General features: G+C 43.3%; 1 protein-coding gene and 1 pseudogene across 4 annotated transcripts in view; one reads left to right on the forward strand and one right to left on the reverse strand.

Moving 5' to 3' along the window:
• PLCD1 (phospholipase C delta 1) overlaps window positions 1–14,938 on the reverse strand; it is a 57,320-nt gene that overhangs the window by 26,826 nt on the left and 15,556 nt on the right. The window contains exons 1-2 of one of the 4 annotated variants that reach the window (XM_074406038.1): window positions 8,146–8,561; window positions 7,794–7,928 (exon numbers count right to left, since the gene is read on the reverse strand). The exons of 1 other annotated variant lie outside the window; for it this stretch is intronic. The gene's annotated coding sequence lies outside the window, so the exon portion shown is untranslated. Of the gene's footprint in view, window positions 1–7,793; window positions 8,125–8,145; window positions 8,562–14,938 lie in introns of those variants that run through there. 2 more of the 4 variants (XM_074406039.1, XM_039461880.2) reach the window with 2 other exon arrangements.
• On the forward strand, window positions 8,610–8,960 carry LOC120360841 (developmental pluripotency-associated 5 protein-like; annotated as a pseudogene).

Consider the following 14,938-nt stretch of genomic DNA (forward strand, 5'->3'; position numbering starts at 1 on the left):
GGGCACTGTCCTAGAGGCTTGGGAATCATCTGTGAACAAAACACACCAACAGCCCCTGCCCTCTTAGAGCCTAAATTCTAATGGAAAGAAAAGAGACATTATAACAAACATAAGAAATGACTCGTATAGGATATTAGCAGATAACAAGCAAAATGAAAAAAGTGGAATAAAGGAGTTCAGAAATGCGATAGGGTTAATTAATTTATTATATTTTTGAGACAGAATCTTGCTCTGTTGCCCAGGCTGGAGTGGCTGGCAAAATATTGCATAAAATATGAGAAAGTTATAAATTATAGTCTCAAACCTTTTAGAAGGACAAAAGATTTTATTGGGACAGGTTAGAGGCAGCCTGTCCATTATGTTAGGGAAGAGATGGGGATAATAAAAAGCTTTTCCAAGCAGCCGGGCGCGATGGCCTGTAATCCCAGCACTTTGGGAGGCCGAGGCGGGTGGATCACAAGGTTGAGAGATCGAGACCAACCTGCTCAACATGGTAAAACCCCGTCTCTACTAAAAATACAAAAAATTAGCTGGGCATGGTGGCACGTGCCTATAATCCCAGCTACCCAGGAGGCTGAGGCAGAATTGCCTGAACCCAGGAGGCGGAGGTTGTGGTGAGCCGAGATCGCGCCATTGCACTCCAGCCTGGGTAACAAGAGCGAAACTCCGTCTCAAAAAAAAAAAAAAGCTTTTCCAGTTTAAGTCTGTTTACCCCACATCCCTTTGTCTCTACTCTGTTTACTCATGTAAACTTTGTGCTGAATGGTCCTTTCAGGGGAAATCAAAGGTAAATTACCCACTAAAGTGTTTATTCTGGGCCCCAAACTTAAAGCTTTTATCATTCATAAAACCACTGTTTTAACCATGTTAATTACTCACAAGGGTGTTAACTTAAAACCTATTATAAAATTAATGATAAATAAAAGTATGTAGAGGAGTCTGGGTCAACTGGTTGCATTTTGCCCTCTAAAAGCAGCCAACAACCAACCCTATCCCACTTTAATCACTACAATGGTGTAAAAGTACATTCTTTCACCCATCATTAAGTCAAAGTCTGCAGGCCAACTCTCCACAGGTCACACAGCAGGAGCTCAAACGCAAAGCAAACCAAGGTAATCATCACTGCAAAGAAGGAATGGCGAACCTCCCAAAAACCAAAAAGTGAAAAAACAGACAAAAAAAACACGCAATCAGCTCAAGTAGTAAGTCAAGTACCAATGACTTGGGGATTGCCAAGCTCAGGGAGGCATTGTTTCAGGCTCAGAGAGGCATTGTTTCAGGCTAAAAATTCATCATAAAACAGCAGTTATCAGCTCAACAAATAAAAGTACAAAATGTAATTCAAGCTGCTGTTCTCCAAGGTCCATTATTCCAAGCAAAAACACAAAGCTCTAAAAACAAGTAAAACAAATACCTAGGAATACAACTAACAAGCGATGTGAAGGACCTCTTCAAGGAGAACTACAAACTACTGCTCAAGAAAATGAGAGGGCATAAACAGATGGAAAAACATTCAGAAAGAATCAATATTGTGAAAATGGCCATACTGCCCAAAGTAATTTATAGATTCAATGCTATCCCCATCAAGCTACCATTGGCTTTCTTCACAGAATTGGGAGAAAAAAAAAAAAAAAAAAAAAAAAAAACTTAAATTTCATATGGTACCAAAAAAGAGCCCTTATAGCCAAGACAATCCTAAGCCAAAAAAAAAAAAAAAAAAAAAAAAAAAGCTGGAGGATCACCCTACCTGACTTCAAACTATATACTACAAGGCTACAGCAATCAAAACAGCATGGTACTGGTACCAAAACAGAGATATAGACCAATGGAACAGAACAGAGGCCTCAGAAATAGCATCACACATATACAACCATCTGATCTTTGACAAACCTGACAAAAGCAAGCAATGGGGAAAGGATTCCCTGTTTAATCAATGGTGTTGAGGAAACTGGCTAGTTATATGCAGAAAGCTGAAACTGGATCCCTTCCTTACACCTTATACAAAAATTAACTCCAGATGGGTGAAAGATTTAAACATAAAACCTAACACCATAAAAACCCTAGAAGAAAACCTAGGCAATACCATTCAGGACATAGGCATGGGCAAGGACTTCATGACTAAAATACCAAAAGCAATGGCAACAAAAGCCAAAATAGACAAATGGGATCTAATTAAACTTAAGAGCTTCTGCACAGCAAAAGAAATTATCATTAGAGTGAACCAACAACAGAATGGTAAAAAAAATTTTGCGATCTACTCACCTAACAAAGAGCTAATATCCAGAATCTACAAAGATCTTAAACAAATTTACAAGAAAACAACCCCATCAAAAAGTGGGCAAAGGATATGAACATTTTTCAAAATAAGACATTTATGCGGCCAACAAATATGAAAAAAACTTCATCATCACCGATCACTAGAGAAACGCAAATCAAAACCACATTGAGATACCACCTCACGCCAGTTAGAATGGTGAGCATTAAAAAATCAGGAGACGGCCGGGCGCGGTGGCTCAAGCCTGTAATCCCAGCACTTTGGGAGGCCGAGGCAGGTGGATCACGAGGTCAAGAGATCGAGACCATCCCGGTCAACATAGTGAAACCCCGTCTCTACTCAAAATACAAAAAAATTAGCTGGGCATGGTGGCACATGCCTGTAATCCCAGCTACTCAGGAGGCTGAGGCAGGAGAATTGCCTGAACCCAGGAGGCGGAGGTTGCGGTGAGCCGAGATCGCGCCATTGCACTCCAGCCTGGGTAACAAGAGCGAAACTCCGTCTCAAAAAAAAAAAAAAAGAAAAATCAGGAGACAACAGATTCTGGAGAGGATGTGGAGAAATAGGAACACTTTTACACTGTTGGTGGGTGTGTAAATTAGTTCAACCATTGTGAAAGACAGTGTGGTAATTCCTCAAGGATCTAGAAATAGAAATACCATTTGACCCAGGAATCCCATTACTGGGTATATACCCAAAGGATTATAAATCATTCTATTATAGAGACACATGCACACATATGTTCATTGTGGCACTGTTCACAATAGCAAAGACTTGGAACCAACCCATATACCCATCAGCGATAGACTGGATAAAGAAAATGTGGCACATATACACCATGGAATACTATGCAGCCGTAAAAAGGAAAGAGTTCACGTCCTTTGAAGGGACATGGACGAAGCTGGAAACCATAATTTTCAGCAAACTGACACAAGAACAGAAAATCAAACACCACATGTTCTCAAAGTGGATGTTGAACAATAGGAACACATAGACACAGGGAGGGGAACATCACACACTGGGGCCTGAGGGTAGGGGCAGGGGTGTGTGGCAGGGCTAGGAGAGGAATAACAGCGAGTCCAGGGATTGGGGAGGGACAGCATTAGGAGAAATACCTAATGTAGATGATGGTGTGATGGGTGTAGCAAACCACCATGGCATGTGTATACCTATGTAACAAATCTGTACATTCTGCACATGTACCCCAGAACTTAAAGTATAATAAATTATTTTTTAAAAACGTGCACAGGGCCGGGCGCGGTGGCTCAAGCCTGTAATCCCAGCACTTTGGGAGGCCGAGGCAGGTGGATCACGAGGTCAAGAGATCGAGACCATCCTGGTCAACATGGTGAAACCCCGTCTCTACTAAAAATACAAAAAATTAGCTGGGCATGGTGGCACGTGCCTGTAATCCCAGCTACTCAGGAGGCTGAGGCAGGAGAATCGCCTGAACCCAGGAGGCGGAGGTTGCGGTGAGCCGAGATCGCGCCATTGCACTCCAGCCTGGGTAACAAGAGCGAAACTCCGTCTCAAAAAAAAAAAAACAAAAAACAAAAAAAAAAAAGTGCACAAAAGCATCCAATAAAAAAATGACAGCTATAAAAATGTGTCTTAAGCAAGCAGTATTACAAAAAAACTTAGCCTGCCCAGTTATTAATAATCAGCAAGGCAATCGGCTGTATGTTTATTTAAAAAAATTTAAAATGGCTTTTACAAGCCAAAGCCACACAACTAAGCAAAAGAAAAAAAGAAAAAAAAAAGAAAGAAAGAAAGAAAGAAAAAAAAAGGCTCTGGCAAAAAAGCTCCTCCCAAGCCAGCCAAGGTGGAAGAAGCAAGCAGCACCCAGGCAGGGCCAGCATCACTGCCTGCTGTCCCGGACCGGCCGCCGGCTGCTCTCCACAGGTGTCCCACAGTAAGATTTCCTGTGTTCTTTGTAAACAAGCAACATCCCAAATTGTAATTCTCGGCTGTAATTTGAGTTAAATTTAAAAATTTGTAAAACCTTTTCTAATATCAACCACTGCTGTTATTCCAATATGACCCTTAACATGGCTCTTTTAAAATCCAATGTAAGTAAAATAGTAACCTCTAAAAAAAAAATTACAAAAGGCCCACAAATTAGTTAAAAAGCATTTAAAAGCTAAGCACGTAAAACCACACATTACCCTTGAAGAAAAAAGCCTTTAATCCAAATTAAATATTTGTTAAATTAAAAAGTAAAAATGTTGTGCCCCTTCTCAAGTTAAAAAAAATTGTATGGGCTGGGCTCGGTGACTCAAGCCTGTAATCCCAGCACTTTGGGAGGCCGAGGCAGGTGGATCATGAGGTCGAGAGATAGAGACCATCCTGGTCAACATGGTGAAACCCCGTCTCTACTAAAAACACAAAAAATTAGCTGGGCATGGTGGCACGTGCCTGTAATCCCAGCTACTCGGGAGGCTGAGGCAGGAGAATTGCCTGAACCCAGGAGGCGGAGGTCGCAGTGAGCTGAGATCGAGCCATTGCACTCCAGCCTGGGTAACAAGAGAGAAACTCCGTCTCAAAAAAAACAAAAACAAAAACAAAAAAAAAATTAGCTGGGCATGGTGGCATGTGCCTGTAATCCCAGCTACTCAGGAGGCTGAGGCAGGAGAATTGCCTGAACCCAGGAGGTGGAGGTTGCAGTGAGCCGAGATCGTGCCATTGCACTCCAGCCTGGGTAACAAGAGCAAAACTCCATCTCAAAAAAAAAAAAAAAAGGGCCGGGCGCGGTGGCTCAAGCCTGTAATCCCAGCACTTTGGGAGGCCGAGGCAGGTGGATCACGAGGTCAAGAGATCGAGACCATCCTGGTCAACATGGTGAAACCCCATCTCCACTAAAAATACAAAAATTAGCTGGGCATGGTGGCGCGTGCCTGTAATCCCAGCTACTCAGGAGGCTGAGGCAGGAGAATCGCCTGAACCCAGGAGGCAGAGGTTGCGGTGAGCCGAGATCGCGCCATTGCACTCCAGCCTGGGTAGCAAGAGCGAAACTCCGTCTCAAAAAAAAAAAAAAAAACAAAAAAATAAAAAATAAAAAAAAACACACAACTGTATGTAAGTATAATAAAAACATATGCATAAAAAACTAATTAAAAATAGTCTTTGCTCTAATAGTCAGTCATTGTTTTCAAAACAGTTTGCCAATTTAAAGTCCACAAACTTGGTGAGCCTGAAACCTCAACTGCAAAGTTCACACCCTTCTACCTGTGGCTTTAAGCACAGACTTAAATATATTCTTTGAGTCTCTGCCTCCAAAAATATTTTCAAATTTCCTTTAAATGTCATGTCATCAATTTCGGCCTGCCATCTTAATAAATTATGCAGTCAATTGCTAAATTATAATCCTAATATCATCAAAATTTCTTTAAAACAAAAAAGCAATTCAAAGCAGTATTGCACTTCTCCATACCTATTACTTTATCACGGTTTACTAATGAGTCAAGTAAACCAGAAAAAGCTGCAGTCTAATAAAAACCACATAATTCAATCCATCTAAGTTTGCTAACACTCAAAAAGCAAAAATTAAAGCCCTAATTCTAACATTAAAAACTTTTTCCGCTCAGCCCATAAATACAGTAGCTTGGCTTACTCAGTTTATTTATTACAAAATATTAAAATAGCTTTAAAAAGTCTAATCTTGGCCGGGCACGGTGGCTCAATCCTGTAATCCCAGCACTTTGGGAGGCCGAGGCGGGTGGATCACGAGGTCAGAGATCGAGACCATCCTGGTCAACATGGTGAAACCCCGTCTCTACTAAAAATACAAAAAATTAGCTGGGCATGGTGGTGCGTGCCTATAATCCCAGCTACTCAGGAGGCTGAGGCAGGAGAATTGCCTGAACCCAGGAGGCGGAGGTTGCAGTGAGCCGAGATCATGCCATTGCACTCGAGCCTAGGTAACAAGAGTGAAACTCCGTCTCAAAAAAAAAAAAAAAAAAAAAGTCTAATCTTAAGCCCACAGCTACAACGTCACTGCTTAACCAAAACAAACAGTTTTAATTTTAAAAATGTATGCAAGTAAACTGTATAAATGTTGTTTTAAAAGTCTAAGCAAGTTTTAAAACATTAACTGTAAAAAAAGTGTGTAAACAAATTGGTTAAAAGTTAAAAGGGTATCATCTAGTTTTTCTATAAACTAGACATTAAAATAAAGCACATGTTTTTTTTAAAAGTACTAACCTCTTTACAAAAATTCTAAAAAGTCTCTTAGCACAGTTACCAACACTAAAATTTCCAGTACACCAGCACCAGCCAAAAAAACTGCGTCCTCATTAAAAAAACTTAAGCCAGCCTAAAAAAAACTGCAAAACAATGCAGCTTCCTCAAACCACAAGCCCTAAACATCACCTAAAAAATGCTAAAAAAAAACAAACAAACAAACAACAACCCAAAACGCAAAAAGCTAGGCAAATCCTGCTTAAAATTGGTTTATTTTTTATTCTCTGACTTTGCCTGAAACCTGCACTTGCTCCATTCTATCAAGCCCATCCTCTAATCTACATTTTTCTGCCCTGTAATTTAAACAAACACCCCCTTCTAACACAACTGCTTAATTAAAAAAATTAACTTACCCTCAGTAAAGTTCCTCCTAATGGCATACAGTAAACTAAAACGCCAAGTAACACTACAGGTCAAACACAAAACATTCATAGTTCCACTTACAGATTTTCTAGTCTCAGCCACAGTCATCCTGGCTACCACCAGCGTTACAGCGGCATCTATTACTAAGTCAGTACAAACAGCTGCTTTTGTAATTCCTCTAGCCAAAAATAATGAAAAGGTGTGCAAAATCAGCTCTCCTAGTTAAACCACCATTCCCGAAAGTCACTCTTTAACTAAAAACAACTGTTGCTAATTATACTAATAATTATCTTATTCGTTAATCCTAAAATGCAACGCCAAAATAAAAGCAAAAACCACCTCACCAAACAAACCCGTGGCTAAACGCATCTGTAACCACCAAACAACAAAGCCTACTTTTATCATTATTATTTTTTTAAAAAAGACACGATCTCTGCTCACTGCAACCTCTGCCCTCCAGGTTCAAGTGATTCTCCTCCCTCAGCCTCCTGAGTAGCTAAGATTACAGGTGTGTGCCTCCAGGCCGAGCTAATTTTTGTATTTTGAATAGAGAAGTTTTACCACGTTGGCCAGGCTGCTCTTGAACTCTTGACCCCAAGTGATCCACCCAGTCTGACAGAGCTACGTTTTAAAGGGGTTGAGCAGGCTAGATCTTCTGGGGAAGGTGACATTCAAGCAAAGACTTGATGGAATTGAGAGACTGAGACATTTAGAGATGTCTGGGCAAAGGAGTCCAGGCACAGGGAAAACACCCTGAGGCAGGAGGGCGTCTGGTGTGCTGGAGGAAGGGCAAGGAGGACAAGGCCAGTGTGGCTGCAGATGAGACCAAGGGAACTGGGAAGAGGGGCAGGGTGATCATGGGAGGAGAATGAGAGGTAACCGGGGCCAGGTCTCGTTGCGTCTTGCAGGAATTCACCTTTTAATGGCCGGTGGGGCTAGGCACGGTGGCTCACACTTGTAATCCCAGCACTTTGGGAGGCTGAGGCGGGTGGATCACCTGAAGTCCGGAGTTCAAGACCAGGCTGGCCAACATGGCAAAACCTAGTCTCTACTAAAAATACAAATAAACAACAACAACAAAAAAATTAGCTGTGTGGAGTGGTGGGCGCCTGTAATCCCAGCTACTTGAGAGGCTGAGGCAGGAAAATTGCTTGAACCTGGGAGGCGGAGGTTGCAGGGAGCCAAGATGGCGCCATTGCACTCCAGCCTGGGCAACGGAGCAAGACGGTCTCAAAAATGACAACAACGCAAAAGAATTCAGCTCTTACCTTGGGAGAAACGGAGCACACTTGCAAGGCTTCAAGCCAGGGAGGGGCGTGATCTGACTAACGTAAGAGAATCCTCTGCTGGAAGACGTCACCGTGGGGGCACGAGGGCTGGAGCAAGAGCCCAGTGGGAGACTCCTGCAATACCCAATTCAGGTGGGAGTGGATGGTGGCTCAGACCTCGGAGGCAGGAGTGGAGTGTGGAAACTGGTAGGGTTCCAGATACATTTTGAAGGTGGAGTCAAGAGGAATTACTGGTGAGGGCTATGAGAGAAAGAGACGAGTCGCTCCCATTAACTGAAATGGCGAAGGCCGAGGAGGAGCAGGCAGTCTATTTCAGACCTGTTTGAGGTGCTGGTGGGGCCGCCAGGTGTGAGGCATTGCCAGGTATGAGGCTTTCTGCGGCTCCCCCAGCACCTTACGCCCGGCTTGTGCTGGAGCGTGGTTTTGGTGGTGAGCGTTGTAAGATGGGAACACTCCCGGAATGTAGAAATATCCTGCTGTGGGTGAAAGTTCCCGAAGACCTGAAAGATCCAGGGGTGTTCCCGGTCTGGACACGGCTGCTGGAAGCCACGTTCGGCCTGCACGGATCTCGAATCCCTTACATCGAGCAGAGGAGCAAGGCCATGCTCCAGCTGAAGGCTCTGGAGTCTTCAGACCTCACTGAGGTCGCGGTTCATGGCTCCTATTTATACAAACCCGGGACCCCGTGGATGTCCAGTCCATGGCTGAGTGGCACTGCCAGCGCCAGGAACGAGGGATGCTCAAACTTGCAGAAGCCATGAATGCTTCTGGAACTTGGCCCTTGGACGAAGTGAACCAGCTTCCAGCCAGGGTGAAGGCCAGGATGTAGAGATTAGGTTGTGGCCAGAGCTGGAGTGATTTCTCCAGCTTGGTTTAAAATCCGCTCCAGCCTGAAGAGTTAAGGGAAAACCATCTGTTTAGGGGTCTCTGCCCTTAGGTCTGAGTCTTGTTGTGAGTATCTTTGATGGTTGCCAATAAAAAGTTGTGTTTTTTTTTTATTTTTTAAATAATAAGCTTGAGGTGCCATCCAAGCAAGAATGTCAAAAACATGATGAATGTACAAGTCTGGAGTTTGGGAGGGAGATGCAGGCTAGGGATGAAGTCTGGGATAGGGTTCAAAACATGTTTAAAGTGTCCATGAACTCTCACATTTTGCAAATGGGATTATATTCTGGTATCTTTTTAGAGGGCATTTTGGCAGTATCTCAACTACTAAAATGTACACACCTTTAGCCAAGCCCTCCTATGATATTATCTCACAGAAACATTGCACAGCTATGCAAACTATGCATAAACATGAACGAGGTTGCTCATTACAGCATTTTTATAGGAGCAAAAAAAACAAGCATTTCTCCATGAGTTGCTATAGGACTTGAGTGAAAAACACAAATGGCAGGACAATATCTATGTGTAACGTTATTTCACTCTTTTTCTTTTTTTTCTTTTGAGACAGAGTCTCACTGTCACCCAGGCTGGAGTGCAGTGACACTATCTCAGCTCAGTACAAGCCTCCCAGGTTCAAGCAATTCTTGTGTCTCAGGCTCCCAAGTAGCTGAGATTACAGGCATATGCCACCAAGCCTGACTATTTTTAGTATCTTTAGCAGAGACAGGGTTTGTCATGTTGGCCAGGCTGGTCTTGGACTCCTGGCCTCAAGCAATACACCCGCCCAGCCTTCTAAAGTGCTGGGATTACAGGCATGAGCCACCACACCCGACCTGTTTTTAAACAACTTTTTAACTGTCTTGACAGATATTAGTGTTCGTGTAGGCAGAAAAAAACAGCTGAAAGTAAGCAGAAATACTCTAATAATTTTGGGGAAAGGAGTGAGAGGAGGACACTTCCTTTTTATTATTTATGCACTATTTGAATTTGCTTTTATACATGGGTGTCCAACCTTTTGGCTTCCCCGGGCCACATTAGAAGAATTGTCTTGGGCCACACATAAAATACACTAACACGGTAGCTGATAAGCTTTAAAAACAAAAGGGGTCCATAGGCCGGGCACAGTGGCTCAAGCCTGTAATCCCAGCACTTTGGGAGGCTGAGGTGGGTGGATCACGAGGTCAAGAGATCGAGACCATCCTGGTCAACATGGTGAAACCCCGTCTCTACTAAAAATACAAAACATTAGCTGGGCGTGGTGGTGCGCGCCTATAATCCCAGCTACTCAGGAGGCTGAGGCAGGAGAATTGCCCGAACCCAGGAGGCAGAGGTTGCGGTGAGCTGAGATCGCGCCATTGCACTCCAGCCTGGGTAACAAAAAAAGCGAAACTCCATCTCAAAAAAAAAAAAAAGGGGTCCATGCATAATGTTCATGATATCCACTGCCACAGATAAGCAAAAACATCCTTGCAATCAAAAAGTTGGACATCTGTGAAACTCTGAAATTTAAGTTTTAAAAAATATGAAAAACAAAGGCCAGGTGCAGTGGCTCGTGACTGTAATTCCAACATTTTGGGAGGTGAAGGCCGGAGGATTGTGTGAAGCCAGGTGTTTCAGACCAGCCTGGGCAACACAAGGAGACTTTGTTTCTACAAATAATTTTAAATATTAGCTGGGTATGGTGGTGCAGGACTGTGGTCCCAGCTACTCGGGAGGCTGAGGCAAGGGGATTGCCTGAGCCCAGGAGGTTGAAGCTGTAATGAGCTGTGATCATACCCCTGCACCCCTGCCTGGGTGACAGAGTGAGAACCTGTCTCAAAAAGAAAAAAAGCAGTGGGAAAAAAAAAAGTAAAGGCCAAAAATGTGTGTGGGAACCTAGAGGTAAACAAACAAACAAAAATGCGGTCAATAGAACAGGTTATAAGATGAAGACAGCATCTCACAAGGAATTCCCTTTGTGCTGATGAAGTCCCCAAGGGAGGGGAGCTGAAGAGTGGTTCCAAAAGTGACCTGACCCTGTTACCCAAGCAGGGTCGCAGCCATTCATTTCTATTCAGTTAGCCAGGGAGCAAACAAAAATCGAATGCCGGGCATGGTGCAATCAGGGATGAATCCAGTTTATCAAGCAGAGAGATACTGGTAGAACAGGAACCCGAGGCTGGAGACAGGTGATGCGCAGAAGAAACGGGAAGGCAGGGAAGAGAGTGCATCAGTCAGAGGAAATGGGCAGCAGCACCAGCAGCTGCTGAGAGGTCAAGGGAGATGATTACCGAGGGGTGGCTGTTGCCACTGGAGGGACCAGAGGGTGCTGGTGACCTCAGTCTGGAGCCAGGGGGTGGGAGGGGTCATGCAAAGCTAAGGGAGACCTCTCCCAGGCTAGTCAGACTCTGTGACTGTCTCTGACGCTATCTGGAGGCAGGACGGAGAAGCCAAAAGTAATGACAAGGGTCTGTTGTCCTGTCCTTCCCTGTAATAGGGAAGGGGGCCATGGAGCCTCCACAAGTGCTCCTAAGTGACTAGACCACCCGATTGGGGCTCCATTTGCCCGATTAGAGCAATGGAGGCCTGCTGCACTCCCCTTCCTACCCACAGCTCCCTCCTGCACCACTGGGGGCTTGTATGCATGTGGAAAATTGGAGAAACGCCTGTTTGCCAAAGCTCCCTCCGCTTCCCTCCTCTTCCTCCCACCATAGCCACCCTTTTAAGCCAGCCCTGGGAGGACAGACTTAAAAAGAGGACTGCGGCGTGATCTACCGTTTGGCCGGGCGCGGTGGCTCAAGCCTGTAATCCCAGCATTTTGGGAGGCCGAGGCGGGTGGATCACGAGGTCGAGAGATCGAGACCATCCTGGTCAACATGGTGAAACCCCGTCTCTACTAAAAGTGCAAAAAATTAGCTGGGCATGGTGGCACGTGCCTGTAATCCCAGCTACTCAGGAGGCTGAGGCAGGAGAATTGCCTGAGCCCAGGAGGCGGAGGTTGCGGTGAGCCGAGATCGCGCCATTGCACTCCAGCCTGGGTAACAAGAGCGAAACTCCGTCTCAAAAAAAAAAAACAAAAAACAAAAAAAAAAAAGTGCACAAAAGCATCCAATAAAAAAATGACAGCTATAAAAATGTGTCTTAAGCAAGCAGTATTACAAAAAAACTTAGCCTGCCCAGTTATTAATAATCAGCAAGGCAATCGGCTGTATGTTTATTTAAAAAAATTTAAAATGGCTTTTACAAGCCAAAGCCACACAACTAAGCAAAAGAAAAAAAGAAAAAAAAAAGAAAGAAAGAAAGAAAAAAAAAAAAAGGCTCTGGCAAAAAAGCTCCTCCCAAGCCAGCCAAGGTGGAAGAAGCAAGCAGCACCCAGGCAGGGCCAGCATCACTGCCTGCTGTCCCGGACCGGCCGCCGGCTGCTCTCCACAGGTGTCCCACAGTAAGATTTCCTGTGTTCTTTGTAAACAAGCAACATCCCAAATTGTAATTCTCGGCTGTAATTTGAGTTAAATTTAAAAATTTGTAAAACCTTTTCTAATATCAACCACTGCTGTTATTCCAATATGACCCTTAACATGGCTCTTTTAAAATCCAATGTAAGTAAAATAGTAACCTCTAAAAAAAAAAATTACAAAAGGCCCACAAATTAGTTAAAAAGCATTTAAAAGCTAAGCACGTAAAACCACACATTACCCTTGAAGAAAAAAGCCTTTAATCCAAATTAAATATTTGTTAAATTAAAAAGTAAAAATGTTGTGCCCCTTCTCAAGTTAAAAAAAATTGTATGGGCTGGGCTCGGTGACTCAAGCCTGTAATCCCAGCACTTTGGGAGGCCGAGGCAGGTGGATCATGAGGTCGAGAGATAGAGACCATCCTGGTCAACATGGTGAAACCCCGTCTCTACTAAAAACACAAAAAATTAGCTGGGCATGGTGGCACGTGCCTGTAATCCCAGCTACTCGGGAGGCTGAGGCAGGAGAATTGCCTGAACCCAGGAGGCGGAGGTCGCAGTGAGCTGAGATCGAGCCATTGCACTCCAGCCTGGGTAACAAGAGAGAAACTCCGTCTCAAAAAAAACAAAAACAAAAACAAAAAAAAAATTAGCTGGGCATGGTGGCATGTGCCTGTAATCCCAGCTACTCAGGAGGCTGAGGCAGGAGAATTGCCTGAACCCAGGAGGTGGAGGTTGCAGTGAGCCGAGATCGTGCCATTGCACTCCAGCCTGGGTAACAAGAGCAAAACTCCATCTCAAAAAAAAAAAAAAAAGGGCCGGGCGCGGTGGCTCAAGCCTGTAATCCCAGCACTTTGGGAGGCCGAGGCAGGTGGATCACGAGGTCAAGAGATCGAGACCATCCTGGTCAACATGGTGAAACCCCATCTCCACTAAAAATACAAAAATTAGCTGGGCATGGTGGCGCGTGCCTGTAATCCCAGCTACTCAGGAGGCTGAGGCAGGAGAATCGCCTGAACCCAGGAGGCAGAGGTTGCGGTGAGCCGAGATCGCGCCATTGCACTCCAGCCTGGGTAGCAAGAGCGAAACTCCGTCTCAAAAAAAAAAAAAAAAACAAAAAAATAAAAAATAAAAAAAAACACACAACTGTATGTAAGTATAATAAAAACATATGCATAAAAAACTAATTAAAAATAGTCTTTGCTCTAATAGTCAGTCATTGTTTTCAAAACAGTTTGCCAATTTAAAGTCCACAAACTTGGTGAGCCTGAAACCTCAACTGCAAAGTTCACACCCTTCTACCTGTGGCTTTAAGCACAGACTTAAATATATTCTTTGAGTCTCTGCCTCCAAAAATATTTTCAAATTTCCTTTAAATGTCATGTCATCAATTTCGGCCTGCCATCTTAATAAATTATGCAGTCAATTGCTAAATTATAATCCTAATATCATCAAAATTTCTTTAAAACAAAAAAGCAATTCAAAGCAGTATTGCACTTCTCCATACCTATTACTTTATCACGGTTTACTAATGAGTCAAGTAAACCAGAAAAAGCTGCAGTCTAATAAAAACCACATAATTCAATCCATCTAAGTTTGCTAACACTCAAAAAGCAAAAATTAAAGCCCTAATTCTAACATTAAAAACTTTTTCCGCTCAGCCCATAAATACAGTAGCTTGGCTTACTCAGTTTATTTATTACAAAATATTAAAATAGCTTTAAAAAGTCTAATCTTGGCCGGGCACGGTGGCTCAATCCTGTAATCCCAGCACTTTGGGAGGCCGAGGCGGGTGGATCACGAGGTCAGAGATCGAGACCATCCTGGTCAACATGGTGAAACCCCGTCTCTACTAAAAATACAAAAAATTAGCTGGGCATGGTGGTGCGTGCCTATAATCCCAGCTACTCAGGAGGCTGAGGCAGGAGAATTGCCTGAACCCAGGAGGCGGAGGTTGCAGTGAGCCGAGATCATGCCATTGCACTCGAGCCTAGGTAACAAGAGTGAAACTCCGTCTCAAAAAAAAAAAAAAAAAAAAGTCTAATCTTAAGCCCACAGCTACAACGTCACTGCTTAACCAAAACAAACAGTTTTAATTTTAAAAATGTATGCAAGTAAACTGTATAAATGTTGTTTTAAAAGTCTAAGCAAGTTTTAAAACATTAACTGTAAAAAAAGTGTGTAAACAAATTGGTTAAAAGTTAAAAGGGTATCATCTAGTTTTTCTATAAACTAGACATTAAAATAAAGCACATGTTTTTTTTAAAAGTACTAACCTCTTTACAAAAATTCTAAAAAGTCTCTTAGCACAGTTACCAACACTAAAATTTCCAGTACACCAGCACCAGCCAAAAAAACTGCGTCCTCATTAAAAAAACTTAAGCCAGCCTAAAAAAAACTGCAAAACAATGCAGCTTCCTCAAACCACAAGCCCTAAACATCACCTAAAAAATG

The sequence above is a fragment of the Saimiri boliviensis genome, chromosome 9 (genome assembly GCF_048565385.1).
Source record: "Saimiri boliviensis isolate mSaiBol1 chromosome 9, mSaiBol1.pri, whole genome shotgun sequence".
In the NCBI taxonomy this organism is placed as follows: domain Eukaryota; kingdom Metazoa; phylum Chordata; class Mammalia; order Primates; family Cebidae; genus Saimiri; species Saimiri boliviensis.